Source organism: Amphibalanus amphitrite, unplaced genomic scaffold (assembly GCF_019059575.1).
Source record: "Amphibalanus amphitrite isolate SeventyFive unplaced genomic scaffold, NRLGWU_Aamphi_draft 000192F_arrow, whole genome shotgun sequence".
In the NCBI taxonomy this organism is placed as follows: domain Eukaryota; kingdom Metazoa; phylum Arthropoda; class Thecostraca; order Balanomorpha; family Balanidae; genus Amphibalanus; species Amphibalanus amphitrite.
Window position 1 is genome coordinate 684,843 of NW_024881687.1, and position 18,414 is coordinate 703,256.

Here is an 18,414-nt window from a genome sequence, read left to right on the forward strand (position 1 = left end):
ATATTGGATGAATACGTGCCTCTGCTATCGGTTTTCAACTCAGCAGTGACCTGACCTTGTCATGTGACTGTTGCTCTGAGTAGGAGTCGATTCGCAGACGGGTTCACATGGTAGTTTTCGTCCAAGGCAGTTGCGAGAAAGGGATGCAATCTCTCCTTTCGTGGTAAAATTGCATGGCGGCATCCACGGCGTCATGAGCCAGAAGCTGGTCTGCCAGCAGCTGGACATCAGCAGCAGCCAATTGCACATCTGCCTGAGGTGTAATAATCTGGGACTTCGGTGGCAGACTCAGCCCAGTCGTGACCACAAAAGCCGCCCTTTGCCAAGTGGTGAGGAGAGTCATCAAGATAGCGGCAAGGAAACGGCACCAATCAATCCGCAAATTGACTCGAATTCTTACCAAGTCAGATAATAAGAGATCCCATATCATGCTTTACCGCTACCCGCCCTTTAACTTGGTTCTAGTGCCCTTCAAACTGAAAAAGACAACGAAACTGACGGGAAAACAACCAGTTCACCACCTTTCGCCTCACGCCAGATCGCGTCCACTGGTTGAAGAATGATAAGGGTGAGGTGGTCTGGTTGGATGGGTAGCCGTTCGAGCTGTATTATCTTTTGAACCGTCAAATCGGCCATGTATGGGCGGCCAGCCGCTCGAACTTCCTGGCCTTCGCCGCCGTCAAACATCCGGACAACATCCAGAACTGGAGCATGTTCAGCTGCCTAGCGATCCTCCAATAGAACATAGTGTCACAAAATACCGCCATCAACGTCAAGTATTACCGGAGAAACATACTGGCCAATGAATAGTCGGAGGCGCTCAACCAGACGGTATAGGAGGCCCTCCTATACCGTCTGGTTGAGCGCCTGAGGGCTCGGTTTTTGAACGCGCACTGATGCCTGATTCAAGCCACGCTGTCTTCATGCGGGACGGCGCGCTACTTAAAAGTCCCTAAAAGAACGGGAAGTGATGCCGATAGAACCTTCAATCATTCTGGGCTAACGCTTATGACTTGGAAAAAGTCGCGATCCCAATTCAATCGAAAACCTGTGGGCTCTTGTTCAGTATGTATGTATGTATGTATGTATTGACACCAAAAGCCTTCCACATATGGTGTGGCGATTACGGCTTAGGTGACTGAAGAGACGCCCGCCACAAGCACCGCCCAACCGCTGCCACAGGTTTAGACGGCGTTGGTCCGCATCAAAGCCAGTGTGCTGGAGAATACATTGGCTGAAATGCTCCAAAACATTCGCCACTGTGTTTTTATGAAAGGTGGCTACATGCTCAGTCAAAATAAAAAGTACCAGAATGTTTTGCTTTTTAATTACAGCGGGAAGAAAGATGTCCGGATAATTTCGTTACACCCTCTGTAATGTTCAAGTGGTTGCTAAATTCGAAATCAGCTCCAAAAACTAGCCTAGAAACATGTTAAACTCGAAAAAGTGAACCGAGGTCATCAAAGGTCATTGAGCTGACCTGACCTTCATGTGACACCCACCCTAATGTATGGGACCAGCATCATATCACATATTTCAACGCTTGAAACCACGTAAAGACTGCAAACGCGCGGCTAATGTGAGCCGACATACGCCGAATCGCGATTCGGGCCAAACATGGCCTCGAGAAATAGGTCACAGGTCAAAGGTCATTTGGGTCAGGGTCATGAAATTTTCAGGCCAGGAGTAAAATTGATAAAATCGGGGGTATTGAAAGTTTCGTCGCGATCGGACGGTTTTTACGCGAGTTACTCACGAAAAACCGATGGGGTCCGCTCAACGCCTCCCCCTATACCGGCGAGGGAAAAGCGCAACCAAAAAGACAAAAATATGCACATGCGATAACCTATACTGCGAAAAAAGGTGCATCATTTTTTAACGTCGCCGACAAATTGTAATTACCCCAAGCTCAGGCGGATGTATGGTAGAAAATACCCCAACTGAAATACACTACGGCGGAAATAAAATACCCTACGGCGGAGCTCGGTTGCAATTTGTAAATACGCGTCCAACTTACCCACTAGAGATTTTCCTCCGCTAGTGGAGGAAGAAAGAATGCTGTCTTCCTCCGCATATGGAGGAAACTGGCAGCACTTTCCTCGAAGAGGTGAGGAAAGTGTGGCGCGGAAGTAAGGGATGGAAGAGGTGGGAACATATATTGGGGTTAGTTTTGGTATTATGCTTTGGTTCGAGTTTCCGATAGTGTATCACGTAATTCTGTTGAGAAATATGCATATATCGAAGTGCGACTTACGAAAAAGGGCAATATTGATATTGGTAAAGGCTGAAGAATGAAGATTTCTTTATTTTGGTTTCTTCACCTGGCCGTCGGCGTCTATCTTATGAATTGAAATTTACTTACTGTGTACTTGCTTACCTACCTATAACCTATTTATTTACCTTTTTATATACGTGCACTGTGTTTTTAGCCTTGACCTACCTAAACGGCTAAAAGTAGATTGTGATGCTAGTTAAATGGAAATAGTCCACCTTTAACATGGGCCGTTTCACCACACCAGTGATAGCAGCACGCTCTGTTATCATGTGATAACATAATTCTAACGTAATTCTGATAACATAATTAATACATGATAGCAGCACTTTGGCGAGCTGAGATAATGTCATGATGCCATATTGTTGATGTGATGGGCAGTTCTGGCGTATGATTGCCGTGAGTCTGGCCTCAACATTAAGTGGCGTTTTAAGCCTAAGAGTAAGAGTTGACACAGTCAAAATACTTTATTTATTAATGAAATTTATTTATTAAATATGATGTATTAAAAATAAGTTAAGCTTAAAAAATTTGGACAATACTTTAAACATTTAGTTGATTACCTCAAACAATATTGTGGCAATTAAACGCCAGAATTACCCCTTACATCATCAGTATAAAGTCATCACATTGCGTCAGCTCATGCAATTGGATAGCAGCGTGCTGCTATCACTGGTGAAACAGGGCCCTGGCGCATTGCACAGTGCATTTCACTCTTAGTGTAGGTTGGTATCATGATTCTGTTTTGCAAACAAGTAATAAAACAATTACAAACGGTAACTGAAGCCGGAAGCGACTAAGTCGTTATATAGCCAATACATAAACAATTTATATTGGCATCTCCGTTCAAAACATCTCCGCCATTTTTGTTGACAGCCGAAGCCTCAAGGGCGTTCATGCGATGCGACAGCACAGGAAAGCAGGATGGGTGTTAGGCTCCGCCTCAGAGGTCGCGGGAGCCGCGGCAGCGGCAGACACTGGAATCAGCGCCAAGGAAACACCTAAGGACGATTCAATGAAAGCTGTAGCCTGTAGGAAGGACGTTAGTCCTTAGGTAGGTGTCACACCACAATGCTTCTAAACATAGCTAAGCGATTATAAAGTGGCCATTCTAGTGTTTCAACTGGGTGAGTAAACCAGGTGATTAAACGGTGCTGTTAAAGCTGGCGTCACCGTCGGTGGATATTAGGTTGGTAGGTTGTAGGTAGGTAGGTAGGTTTGTAGGCTGTAGGTTAGTTGGTTGTGTCAGGTTAGATCATGTTTTTTAGCTTCCTTCATGAAGTCCCACACTGATCTTGGGATCTTGATCGACTCTGAGTTGAAGTTTCACCAGCATGTTGCTTCGACAGCAGAGATTAAGGCTGCTGGTCTTACTCAAAACTTGTTAAAATCAACTGTGCAGATCCCCTGATTTTATGCCCACTATTCAACACTCATGTAAGACCCATCATGGAATACTGCTTGAGTGTATGGCATGCCACATACATAGGGGATGTGCGCCTCCTTGGATTGGTTCAACGACGTCGGACCAAAAAGATCTCAGCAAGGGCGCAAACAAGGGGGCACACAGGCCCGTGCCCTCCCCCCCACCCCGCTATTAGAGTTAGGGGCCCAACTCACCCTCAAATGGGCCCCTTATCCTTAGACCACTGAAGACCATGTAAAAATGAGCTGAAACAATGATTGAAAAGACCGGGAGGGCCCATCTTGGGCCTATCTTTTGCCCCAGCAGGCCCATATGAGTTCATAAAATGCCCAGTAGCGCAGCCAATATGAATGTGGTTAAACCTCAACGGCCCTCAAAAGGTCTCTAAGAGCCCTCGGATGGTGTCACAGGGCCCTCAGAATCTCGAAGGGCCCTCAGATGGCCTCAAAGGGCTGTCAGAATGCCTCAAAGGGCCCTCAGCTGATATCAAACGGACCTCGGAAGGCCTTAAAGGGGGTCAAGGCGGCCCTGAGCTGGCGTCAGAGGGCCCCCAGCTGATGTCAGTTATTTGCCCTGGTTATTTGAGGGGTTCCTGGCTGCCTGAGGGGCCTCTGGTTATCAAAGGGTCACCTGGTGGAACCCTGATCGATTGAAAGCCCCTGGTCACCTGAGAGGCCCCTGATTACCTGACGGGTCCCTTAAACGGGCCCAATGCCGGTTCCTGAGAGACCTTGCCGGCCTCTGATGGCACTTGCCAGGATCAGGGATGAGGGTTCAGCTGCAATGGCCCCACACCCATCTGTGATAGCCTAACTCGGCGCAAACCAGTGTTTATGAGTTCCCCCACACAACGGCACCTGCGAGGCCCCTCAACCACCTCTAAGGGCTCCACACCAGCGCCTCTTAAGGGACTACATTTGCGGCTCTGTGGGTCCCTTTCCACATTTTCTGAGGACCCTGACGCCTCTGACGGCCATGTACCAGTGACTCTAAGTGGGCCTCTTACCAGCCTTTGAGTGTCCTTGCCAGCCTACCAGCCTACCAAGTATGAACGGCCACTTTCCACTTTCAGGTCATTTGCAGGGCCACACACATGCCAATGGTGGCCCCACCAGTGTCCTTAAGCCGTAAGGCCCCGCAACGGCGGCTGCGAGGACCCCACACCAGCGCATTTGACGGCCTTTCACCGGCACCTCTGAGCGCGCCACGCACCGGTGACTCTGAGGAGCTCGCTCCTTTCGCTCACTCGTAAAATACCGTGCATATTAAGCACACTGCTCAGGTAAAATTGATATTTTTACCTGCCAATTTTATTTTCCACATTTTCTCAAGGCTAAGACCGTTTTGGAGAGGCCCGTCTGCAAGTGGGACCGAACCCACTGTGCCCTCCCCCCCTCCCATCGAAAGGTCCTTGATATGTCCCTGCCTGGGCTGACCCGTGGCTCCCGGGTGACTCTAGAGCATCACTCTAGACCAAACACTCCAGAGCATCAAAACACAATGAATGTGTTCAGCTCAACAATACATATCAACTGGTTTGCAGTAAGTATGACCTTTTACGGCCAGGTCATGACATTGACTGAAGGTTGAATTTTTATGTTGTCTCTCAGAGTCAGAAAAGTTTCTTGATGAATTTCGCGGAGTTTCTCGGACAATCACGTTTTTGCTTTGTGTGTGATGTGTGTGTGTGTACTGTGTGTGTGTGTGTGTGTGCGTGTGTGTGAAAATGTGGTAACAAAGTCACACGTTCCGGCACAGACACATTCTAAAGGCACTGAAACAAACTGAAAAATGTAGCCTAAGTAGTTTTTTTTTTGGGGGGGGGGGTATCAATATTGTAATATTGTAATATTGGGGTTAAATGGTATGAACTAGAGATGTCAATCGGATACCAACATTTTGGTATACCGATACCAAACCGATACCAACTTGGTATTTGATATTTCAATCGTAATGTGTTTGGTATTTTATTGGTATCATGAACCCTCAATAATGTATAAAAGGCTAAGAAATCGGTAAAAAGTTGGTATTTCCTTCATTTTTCCAAGTTGGTTTGGTTTCGGTATTTCCCCATGGTTTTGGTTGGTATTTGGTTTGGTATCGGTATTCAGATTTTCCGTAATTGACATCACTAGTATGAACCCACGTCCCACCCCTTGTCATGCCTTACACCTGTTTGCTAGACAATATCATATATGTTCATTGACCTTTTAAAAGCAGATTATTTCGAACTAAGGCCATATCCCATTTTGGAGCGCTTTCATTGTAAAAAGCATGTGAAGTGTACGGACAATAAAATCTATATCCAGATGTCAAATTTCTGACGCCCCTTCTCCCTCCCACACCCTCAGCACGTCTGCGTTGATCGTTGATGAGATAAAGGCACTGCGGAGGGACTACAGCAGCATGCAGCAGCGACAAGTAAACTATGCACTGGAGACAGACCAAGACAGTCGCAGAGTCTGATAAATGGGCGCCTATCGACAGGTAACTTGAGTATACCCCTTTCTAGCCGACGTACCGATTGAGTGCGTCAGCCTGCCAGTCTCGACTGAGCACTGTTGCACGCATGGTACTGGCCACCGCTAAAGTAATGTGAGGTTTCAGTACTGGTAAGCTTTGCATCCGTATCTTACGAACTAATTGTCAGACTGCCACGAAACGTATGTAGCTTACAACTACCATCATCCTTGCACTGCAAGAACATATTTTGCTGTCTTCCTCTGGATCACTCCGTGTTCAGAAATCGTCAATCAAAGCCATCTGTTGAGACTGGTAGAACCTCACATTGCTTTAGATGTGGGCTATATGTACAGACAGCCCTCTGGAGACTGCGTGGTAGGTATTCTTTTTTCGACAAAACCGAGAATAACGCGAATACTATGCTATCGGCCACTTGGAAATCGTAATAGCAAGATGCGCGAGACTCCACAGCTTAGATTGGCATCATCACCGTATGCATTTTCCATCCAGTTTGGCAACATAACCCAAAAGTTTATATCTGCCCCCAAAACGAACTTTTACATTTTGTTGCCACACAAGGCGTATACTTTGTCTAGTGATAAGCCCAATCGAAGGAGTGGAGCATGGCGTATCTATTTGCAGTGAGTTTCGTCCCACTGGTAACATGGCTTTTGAACTATTATCAGTTTTTTTCTGAAAAAGAATGCCTACCACTATTATCAGTTTTTTTTCTGAAAAAGAATGCCTACCACGCAGTCTGCTGAGGACTGCCTTCTGCATTGGATTTTCATTGCCGTAGCTAAAATCCGTTACAACGCATTCCCGCCCCGCCGCGGACATCGCTTTGAGTAGATGGCGCTGATCGCTGGCAAAGGGGACGCACCGGTAGTTTCTGTAGTACGTAAGTGCTAAGTAGGTTGTATGGGACGTCGAGAGGCGTACCAGGGATGCGGTGTGTGAGTTGATCTGAGTCGACAGTTATCCTCGGAGTCGGCCTCGGGGCAACATTGCATTGTTCATAGTCCATAAATTATGAAATTTATAAAATGTAAGGCCCTGGATCATGTAAAGAACTGTTTCGGGCAGTGAGAAGGAAAAAAAAAACTCGACGTGGACAGCTATCATGCCATGGATTTATAAATATAAGATATTGACGAATGACGACTCCACAGCCGTGGCATCCAGCATACCAATTACTTGCGTTCGGGCGAAATCCTTTATGTCGTTCATCATGAGATGAAAAAAAAACAACAGTGGAGCGTTGTTTCATTCAAAATTAGAGGTTTACCCCGCGTTCGATGTCTCTCGGACGGCGAAGATTCTACGTCGTCCGACCGATCCCGTTCAAGGTCAGCGGGGGCTCGGCTGCGGTTATGGAGCGTATTTGGCCGGACCAAGGCCGGACGACGTAGAATCTTCGCCGTCCGAGAGACATCGAACGCGGGGTTAGTTCCATGACCATCATTCAGAGTTGGTCTGTCTCCATAGGTGACGCCACCATCGCTCACCGTGGCGTAAATGCTAACAGAAAATAGTGTCTAGCGAACTAATTTTTGAGTTTCGAGCCAAAATTGTGTCACTTATTCGATGAAACACCGCCATAGATTTAGCTGTTTTCAATTGAATCTTGAGTAGTGACACAGCCTACAGTCCCAATGCTCTGGAAGATAGTCTGCCATGGCCTATCCCATTTCATGTCTCAGATGATCTTTTTCTTTTTGGTGAGGACTGGAGCTCGCGTAGAGCCCCCCACCCTCTCCCCCGCCCAGCTGTTTGGCCCCTGATGGAGCTAGAGCTTCGCGGAAACTAAAGAGCTTGCTGCCGTGAGGAGAGGCAATGATGTCAGGTCAATGACCCAGATGTCCCGAAAATTCGCGTCATAGACTTTACATGTAAAAATCGGCATGCAAAATCGGGGTCCGGTCCCGGTGCCATGTCTTGGTCTATGACGCGTCCAAGTCAGAATCGTCCAAATATATGACGCAAATTTGCACTTTTACGGCACGCGCCACGCGCTCATTATCGATCCGATCGAGCTCAAACTCCTGAAAGGCACGTCGCGCATCCTTCATATTGGGCAAATTTCAGCGCATTATGCGCAACGGGCTGGCCTGAAGTCCACGGTAAGTGTCACCGTGTCGGGACCTCGGTGACAGACAAAAACAGCACCCACATCAAATAACAATATCAAATATGTGTCTGTGTCCCACAATCTATTCCCGTCCTGCCAGCACGGCTTCAGAACTGCTCATTCAACTGATACGGCGCTGCTCACTATGACTGACCGCATACTTGAGGCGATGGACAACCGGCAGGTGGCGCTGCTGCTGTGCTTGTTAGACAAGTCAAAGGCTTTCGACGTGATCCCACACAACCGTCTGCTGAACAAACTCTCTCTGTACAATGTCGATGTGCGCTGGTTTCAGAGTTGTCAGACCACTATCAACAAGTACTCATTACCGGCACGCTAGCTGGAGTCCGCACGCTGTCGCAGCCGCTGCTGAACCCAATAGGCACATTCCAGGGATCCGCGCTGGGCCCTCTGCTGTACTCGATATACGCCGCAGATATGCCCCTGTACCTCGATGTAGACACCGTGCATGACAAGTGCCTCGTGCAGTACGCCGACGATGTGCAGCTGGCTGTGTTCGGCAAGCCTCGGGACAGTGCAGTGGTGCGCTGGTTCGCAGTCTGGAGCAGAATCTTTCGGCCCTTTCACTGTGGTGCGGGAAGAACGGGATAAAAATTAACGCAAACAAAACACAGCTGATAGTTATTGGAACATGTCAAAATCTCCGTAAGATGCCTCACACTCAAGTACAGTTTATGGGCACGACGATTCTCGGCTCCCGTTCAGTCAAAAACCTTGGCGTAGTTTTTGACCAGAATATCACATTCTCGGTGCATGTAGATGACGTTGTGCGACGTTGTACCGGCCTACTCAGCGGACTGAGTCACAGCAGGCACGCGCTCCCACGAGACACGCTCTCCACTGTTGTGCAGGCGCTCGTTGTCTCGTTGCACTATGGGTCCGATGCAGGAATTAGCACGCCAAAAATAATAACTGCCCTTTAATGGCTGCTTTTACACCAGAGATGAAAGCCAGAACATCCGAAATGGATTTTGCGTGATTTCTAAACATGTAGGTACCGTCACGTGTGACATGTGAGATGTGACGTGTGTACCTATATAGTAGTGCTTGACGTTTTTATGTCAACCGTTTTCAGGGTGCAGGCTCTGACAGACAAAATGTCAGCTGAGTCCAATTTCGGTTTCTTGACAGAAAGCGATCTTCATTGCGATTAGCGGCTATTCATTTTTCCTTTAACTTGTTAAGCAGCTTTCCCAGTGCTCGAATGTCATCAGTCGTCAATTGAGCATTCAAAATACGAGCAATGCTAGCTGAAAAATCCTCTACTTGAACCGGCCCTACACCATCTGGACTGGTCAAGACGATGTCAAGAATGGCTTTGTAAGCAATACACATTGCTTATCTGCCTGTTTTGCTAGTGATGGAACGACAAGAATATACGTGCGCTCGCTACAATCAAGCTCAAACTACCCCGGCCACGTGGGTACAGTGGGCCGGGCACGCGGTCAAACCGCCTGAGGGCCAAGTCGCCAGACTAGTGCTGGAATGTCCGGAATTCGGACCACTAACCCGAAAGAACTGCCTTTTTTGCAAAGCCATCAGTTATGAGTTTCTGTCATATATGTCTATAAAACATTAGTCGTATCCACCAATACCCTGGTATTTTTGCCTTTGTGACCCTGCCGCAGCGCTCGCCGGTATGTCACAGCCGCAGCTAAGCGCAGTGACATCATCGGAAAAAAGTTTCATAACTTGCTTCGTCGCAGGTGGACGCAGCTAAATGACCTTGTTTCTGGTCAGGCAAGTATTGGGGAGCAAGGTAATATCAAAAATACCGGGGGGCATTGGGGGGCATTTAGTATTGCTCTGTATTTGTAAGTCTCTTGAAGCATTGCACACACATCTGTGACATGGACATTTAAATTAGCTGTGGCAATAAACAAGCAATGACACAGCTGACTTTTTTGCATTCATCACATTGCCCAAGCTTCAACTTATTAGTTTTGACCAAATATTTCCGTTTAACTATTATTTAGAACCGCCTATACTCGGGTAATTCCAACGTCCCTTTTCTCTCGGACGTGGACAAGGCAATGGCGTTCCATGATATGTGTCAGTTTGCGATGAAATATTGGGTACATGTGACATTTTTGGCAAAAATTACTGCTGTGTTCGCAAAATATGGACATTTTTACGTCGTTTGCGTCACATTTCAAGCCATTTTGACAAAGTCACCTAAATTATTTTTGGCGTGCTAAATCGTGCATCGGACCCATAGTGCGTTGGTACGGTACTGCATCAGTGTGTACGGTGTATGTGGTAGCACACAAATGGTACGACTGCAGAAACTGCTGAATTACGGTGCGTGTGTTATTTCGGGCCGTTGCAAGTTCGATCATATCAGTGACGTGCTGAAAGACCTGGAGTGGCTGACAGTGAAGAATCTGCATCAGTACCATTCGCTGACCCTGTTAAAGCGAATTTTAGCCAATGGCCAGCCGGAGACATTGTACGGTAGTCTGGTGACTCGAGGCGATGTTCACGGCCGAGTAACCAGACAGGCGGACCAGCTAGACAGGCCCACGATACACACGGATCCGGGGAGCAGACGCTTCCTGCACTCAGCTGTCACTGCGTATAACGCGCTACCGCAGGCGCTCCGTGAGATGGGGCCCAGACTCTTCCCACGGAACCTCCGTAAACACCTGCTCGAGCGTCAAAACGGCGGTGAATAGGTGTCGGATTGTATGTAGATGTGTGCATGAGTGTCTGTTCCCAGTTCCCATCGATTATTTTTGACGCGCGAATCATAATAGCCATGTGTTCATGGATGATTGCAAGATGTTAATACATACATACATACATGTGTCTCAATGCAATATGTTACCGCTCTCAATATACTCTGGCCATCTGATCTACGTGACATAATGCATTGCTTCAAGCGCGTACCGATGAACTATGAACGTTTCCCGGGCAAGATGAGCCTGCTAACTGAAGTGCGGGTTGTTTGGTGTTATGTGAATGTGTACGGGTTGAGTTCTACGAGCATCAACAGCCCTCGTCTCACTGCGTGGTAGGTTTTCTTTCTTTTTTCGACAAGATCGATGATAACTCTTAAGGCTATGTTCTAAGTCAATCGGAATTCACAACACAGAGACGCGCGGTGCTCCAATCATTCTATTGGATCTAGCATTCAGCAAGTTATTAGCCCAGTACGAAATAAAATACAAGTTTGTTTTTGGTACAACTATACACTTTTGTGTATCGCCGCCAAGCTGGGTAGGAAATGTATACGATGATGAACACAACGACACAACAAGGTGTTGAGCGAGCATCGCACATCTCGGTGTTATGTTTTCCAAGTGTTATGGAGAAAACCTATGCACTAGACGAGCCCTGTGTGTACATTCGTTTCTCAGTTCCGGTACGAAATGACCACTGTTTGCATGGAATGTGCCTTATGTTGTGAAGCAATTGCACCAATAAATAAAGAAGGTTCAATCAAGGTTGATGGTTGCTGTGCTCTTGTGGCAGGGTAACTGTTCTTTTTTCTTGTGGAACTGTGGACGAAAAATTATTAACTTATGAAAGGCTTGTATATTTTTATTTTTTAGGTTAAGAGCAGATGGGTAGTTGAATTCTGCGGTATCATAAAAAATGGCGTTACTCATTCTGACAATCACAGTTGTACATTCTACCATAAGCTCTGTACGATAACGCAAAGCACCACGAATCTGCTGAAACATATTCACCGATCAATGATAATTTTTGTCATGATAAATTTTGATAATACCACGAATAGCAAGGGTAGGGCGCACCAGGTTTCATGTTTACTGAATAACGGGATTAATGTTTATCTGTGCTACAAGGTATAATTCGATGACATATGATTATCACTATCGCCGCAAGTGGATCGATTGGGCATTGGTGCCATTCGACCTTACCGCAGCCGCGTCCGAAGCTGTCAATTGTCTTGAATTGCTTTGCGTTTATCGGAGCCATTTTGCATTTGCCACCGATTATATCGGGTATAGACCACTTGTGACCAGTCTTAGTTGCGGTACCGCGTCGTTGAAACATGCAAAAGTGGCCTTAAACTATTCATAACGCATACAACTTAAATCTGTTTATTACTTATCATCCGTGTAGGACGTAGGTAACGCACAGTACATTTAAGCAGTCACTCGTACTAACTACGTGGGATTCGACACTGAACTATCAATTATCCGCTGTAGCATAGTTCACATGTTTGCTATTTACTTGGCCAATGGCCTTATCATCCTTGTATTACGATGTCGGTGCGCTTCACTGCAGGTACGTACACACCTTCTTAGGCCTTGGCTATAAAAAACGCTGTAGGCACCGGGTAGACGCCGGGGTCACCATGCACCATTCCATCCAATCTCACTAACGCACGTCATGATTGTACGATGTGAAATCAAAGACACGTTACACTGTAATCGACATTCCCATGAAATGTCGGTTATGTTAAACCTTTTTCCTAGAACCGCCTACACTGTACAAGACCTCTATGTTCTTCAAACTTTTTACTGAATTTTCCTTTTCTTCGTGCCGAACCTGACAATGCGGACCCCGGCAGCCCGCTCGGCAATAAAAACAGTCTGCGCTGCACATGGGGCGGTTTGAGGTTGGACCGTGTGGTGTAATAATGAAACTGCATGAGGAGCGGGAGGGGCGGAGCGGGGAGGTGCCAGGATGGAGCGGGGAGGTGCCATGATGAAGCTGGGAGCGGGAGGGGCGGGGCGGGGAGCGGGAGAGGTGGAGCGGGGAGCGGGAGGGGCAGAGCGGGTTGCGGGAGGGGTGGATCGGGGAGCGGGAGGGGCGGAGCGGGGAGGTGCCAGGATGGAGCGGGGAGGTGCCAGGATGGCGCTGGGAGCGGCAGGGGTGGAGCGGGGAGCGGGAGAGGTGGAGCGGGGAGCAGGAGGGGTGGAGCGGGGAGCGGGAGGGGTGGAGCGGGGAGCGGGAGGGGTGGAGCGGGGAGCGGGAGAGGTGGAGCGGGGAGCGGGAGGGGCGGAGCGGGGAGGTGCCAGGATGGAGCGGGGAGGTGCCAGGATGGCGCTGGGAGCGGCAGGGGTGGAGCGGGGAGCGGCAGGGGTGGAGCGGGGAGCGGCAGGGGTGGAGCGGGGAGCGGGAGGGGCAGAGCGGATTGCGGGAGGGGTGGAGCGGGGAGCGGGAGGGGTGGAGCGGGGAGCGGGAGGGGTGGAGCGGGGAGCGGGAGGGGTGGAGCGGGGAGCGGCAGGGGTGGAGCGGGGAGCGGGAGAGGTGGAGCGGGGAGCGGGAGGGGCGGAGCGGGGAGGTGCCAGGATGGCGCTGGGAGCGGCAGGGGTGGAGCGGGGAGCGGCAGGGGCGGAGCGGGGAGCGGGAGGGGCAGAGCGGGTTGCGGGAGGGGTGGAGCGGGGAGCGGGAGGGGCGGAGCGGGGAGGTGCCAGGATGGCGCTGGGAGCGGCAGGGGTGGAGCGGGGAGCGGCAGGGGTGGAGCGGGGAGCGGGAGGGGCAGAGCGGGGAGCGGGAGGGGTGGAGCGGGGAGCGGGAGGGGCAGAGCGGGTTGCGGGAGGGGTGGAGCGGGGAGCGGGAGGGGCAGAGCGGGTTGCGGGAGGGGTGGAGCGGGGAGCGGGAGGGGCGGAGCGGGGAGGTGCCAGGATGGAGCGGGGAGGTGCCAGGATGGCGCTGGGAGCGGCAGGGGTGGAGCGGGGAGCGGCAGGGGTGGAGCGGGGAGCGGGAGGGGCAGAGCGGGTTGCGGGAGGGGTGGAGCGGGGAGCGGGAGGGGTGGAGCGGGGAGCGGGAGGGGTGGAGCGGGGAGAGGTGGAGCGGGGAGCGGGAGAGGTGGAGCGGGGAGCGGGAGGGGCGGAGCGGGGAGGTGCCAGGATGGCGCTGGGAGCGGCAGGGGTGGAGCGGGGAGCGGCAGGGGCGGAGCGGGGAGCGGGAGGGGCAGAGCGGGTTGCGGGAGGGGTGGAGCGGGGAGCGGGAGGGGCGGAGCGGGGAGGTGCCAGGATGGCGCTGGGAGCGGGAGGGGTGGAGCGGGGAGCGGGAGGGGTGGAGCGGGGAGCAGGAGGGGTGGAGCGGGGAGCGGGAGGGGCGGAGCGGGGAGGTGCCAGGATGGGGCTGGGAGCGGGAGAGGTGGAGCGGGGAGGTGTCTGATTAAAATTCATAGAAGAGGTAGGCGTTGCCTCTGTGGTCGGCTGCCGCACGACATCTGCGCTGCAATTTTGGCAGCGGATGCTCAGCTCCCTTATTGTTGGTAGCCTGTCGACGGCGGACGACCTGACGCTGGCCACTGGAAAGGGAACACACAAATATATCAGTTAAATAATAAAATATGTAACAGTATTGAATGTTGAATGTTGAACGATCCCAAATTCAGCTGCAAAATTGTGTCTCAAATACTTCACTATAGTCACTAATGTTGACATTGTAAAAATGTCACTTTCACTTATTGTAATTGTTGCTGAATCATTCAAACAGACAAAAAGTTATGATTGAAATAGCTGTAGGGGAAGATGGGGGAACACCGCCCTTTGGGGAACACCGCCCACCCCGATATCAGAAATATAAAAAGGACTAGGGCGACAGGTGACTGTCTTTTGGCAGCGTGACGACAACAGAAGTGCAGGTATGGGCAGTACACCGCATTGGTTTAGGTGATTTGCGAGAAATTCCTAATTTTACGTTGCGTGAATACGTTTTATACTTTTTTTCTAGCATAATAAGGAGAAGGCAACTTATCTTATTTGACAGACATTAGTCCTGAAGTAGCATTTTTTTTTTGCCATAATTAGGACTCATCCAAGCATGACGTGCTCCTGCTCGAGCAAAATTTTTGTCGTGCTGCCATATTGAAGGATTTTTTAGAAAAATGCAGACACTTGGGTAACACCGCCCACTTGGGAAATTTGGTATTTAATAGCACATTTTGACACCTTAGCCAGGAGTGACGCATTTCAAATAAAGAAAACGTTGTTGCTATGTTTTATTTTTTGAGGATAATGAAAAATTTCGAGAGAATGAAATTTTGTAACTTTAAGTTGTCTATACATATACAAGAGTACTACATTGTACCAGGGATATAATAAAATGGTTTCCACTGTATTTTATAAATATACTAAAACATCTCGAAATTTACGATAAGAAGAACAACTTAATAGTTCAGCAATCTACAAATTCGTTGCCTGCTGAGCTCGGGCGGTGTTACCCAACGGTCGGTGTTACCCCGAAAAATATAGACATTTACTAAATGTGGAAAATAATGCAATTATGAACGACACTACAATACAACAATTGCTTAATGTGTATGTAAAATTGATGCGACAATCCAATAAAACTAAGAGATTGATCATTTGGCCAAAAATCACGTGACTAGACACTAAAAGGTTAAGGGGGTCGGTGTTCCCCCGTCTTCCCCTAACTGCAGCGATCAGGCACTTATAGAGCGTTAATTATTGCGGAGCGAGCGAAGCGAGCGTAGTCTTTCGTAGATGAACGGAAATTGCTGTGTATGAACGGCCGGCCGTGGGGGTGCTGAAACATGAATCATTCCCCCCCCCCCCTCCCGGCCCGGTGCGGATTAAATGTAAATTATAGCTGTTAATAAACTGCTCTTTTAGTTAATGCTACTTGTGAAAAGTTAGTATTCTTTTAGCCCCCGCCACTAATGACGGTACACAAAATTAGAGGAAGACGCATTCTGACAGGCATTGTGGCATGTGTAGGCATACGAAGACGCTCACTTCTGTAAAAGATTCTCGCCAGGGCTTGCAGCTTTGAGTTGCCATCGGGCTGAAGGAGTTTAGCATCCAGTTCAGCATCTCCAAACGTCGTCTGCTTGAGCGTCGTTTTAACAATGTTTTTGCGGTAACAGAGCAGAACCGCATGCCACCCTTTACCCTGGAGCTTCTGTGCCTGCAAGCAGAGTAAAATGAGCGTCAATTAGGTAGGGGAGTGTCAGCTCCAGTAGAGCCCCAGACCTTGCCCGTAGCTTCGGCCGGAGCAAGAGTGCCGGAGCTAGCCCGAGTGGAACCAGTTACGGCATTAGACTTATTTTGCTGGTTGGGTAATGGCCAAGAAAAATTTATGTAAAATTTATACTTACATTCCATTCTATTTTCTTGAATATCCTATCTGTATTTTTGTCGGACATTTTGCGTCCGATGTCTTGGGCCTTGCGTTGTCGAGCAAGCGCCCTTTCTTTTATTATTGCTCTGAGGTCGCGCCCACAGCCACGGCAGCGCCGGCTGTTTCCGTGTCTGGGCTCCCCACAGGCGCATACACTTGTGCGAGTCATTATACCTGAAAAAGACTATTATCAATTATTTTGTTGTGCCTGTCCACAAGCTGTTTTAACGCATTTTCTTCCACCATGTAGTGCATAGTGAGGCAATGCTCCACAGGAAAACGGCAATCAATTGGAAAATGATTGTCGATTCAGATTAAAAAGGTGCATCCTCTTAATGTGCATCGCTTATCATCAGAAAACAGCACACATACACACGTTTAGGATAAGGAACCGACCATTTTTATTAAAACTCGCATGACGTCTTACCGGGAGCATCGATAACCGAAAAAAAATTATTCTGATGAGCAGAGTATGGTAGTTCTTTTGACGATTCTTCTAACCAGCTTTTCTGTAGTCAGGTAGGTCGCAAGTAGGAAAGGGTCGCTAATTAGACACCAGTTACCCTATATCTGAATTAGATTCAGATTCATATTATAACAGGCATAATATAACAGGCATTCTTATCATAGCCGATTTCACGACGTGTCATCTGGCGAAAGCACCATAGGCGTAGGAACGTTTTCGAAAGTGTGTGTGGGGGGGGGGGCAGGCTCCCAGAGGCCAAAACCTAACCTACCCCGAAAATCCAATTTCTCCTCGGATTTCGGCCACTTTGTTTTCGCAAACATGCTCAGATGAAAAAAGTCGAGACGAAAATGGTTAAAATTTCAGTCAGATTCCCGTCCATAAACTCAAACTGATGGACGCGTCCCCCTGTCCTCCGCAGCCGTCGGCGCCCATGCAAATTCTAGAGGCATCCAGAAACGTCTTTTTATTACGAGCGAGCGTGAAACGCACAAAGCGAGTCTTCAATATAGGTATATAAATCAGCATAAACGTTCCAGCTAGGCCCAGCCAGGCCTGTAACAGGGGTCTCTCCCAGATCTTGAGAACGGCTGGGCCGATTGCACCGAGTGATTTGGTATAGGGGAAGATGGGGGAACACCGCCCTTTGGGGAACACCGCCCACCCCGATATCAGAAATAAAAAGGTCTAGGGTGACAACTGAACGTCTTTTGGCAGCGTGACGACAACAGAAGTGCAGGTATGGGCAGTGCACCGCATTGGTTTAGGTGATTTGCGAGAAATTCCTAATTTTACGTTTCGTGAATACGTTTTATACTTTTTTTCTAGCATAATAAGCAGAAGAAAAATTATATTATTTGACAGACATTAGTCCTGAAGAAGTATTTTTTGCGATTATTACGACCCATCCAAGCATTACGTGCTCCTGCTCGAGCGAAATTTTTGTAGTGCTGCCATATTGAAGGATTTTTTTTTAGAAAAATGCAGACACTTGGGTAACACCGCGCACTTGGGAAACTTGGTATAGCACATTGTGACACCTAACCCAGAATTGGCGCATTTCAAATAAAGAAAGAACGTTGTTGCTATGTTTCCTTTTTAGAAAATAATAAAAATTATCGAGAAAATGAAATTTTGGTACTTTAAGTCGTCTAGTTATATAAATGAGTAGTACATTGTACCAGGGATATTATAAAACCGTTTCCACTGTAGGTACCTATTTTATAAATTTACTTACACGCCTCGAAATTTACGATAACAAGACCAACATTATAGTCCAGCAATCTGCAAATCTCGTTGCCTGCTGAGCTCGGGCGGTGTTACCCAACGGTCGGTGTCCCCGAAAAATGTAGACATTTACTAGATGTGACATGTGTGTAAAATTGATGCGACAATCCAATGAAACTGAGAGATTGATCATTTGGCCAAAAATTAGGTACGTGACTAGACCCTAAAAGGTTAAGGGGGTATGTGTTCCCCCGTCTTCCCCTACCGATAGGGACCGGTTAGCAGAATGATCCGTGCACAATGCACATGCCAACTTGAGGTCATTTTTCACTTATGCA

General features: G+C 48.5%; 1 protein-coding gene across 6 annotated transcripts in view; it reads left to right on the top strand.

The window, feature by feature from the left end:
- Positions 1-1,996: 1,996 nt before the first annotated feature.
- LOC122384522 (E3 ubiquitin-protein ligase AMFR-like) overlaps positions 1,997-18,414 on the top strand; it is an 81,879-nt gene continuing 65,461 nt past the window's right edge. The window contains exons 1-3 of one of the 6 annotated variants that reach the window (XM_043372048.1): positions 2,036-2,107; positions 3,149-3,326; positions 6,050-6,185. The gene's annotated coding sequence lies outside the window, so the exon portion shown is untranslated. The other 5 variants (XM_043372053.1, XM_043372056.1, XM_043372055.1 and 2 more) reach the window with 5 other exon arrangements.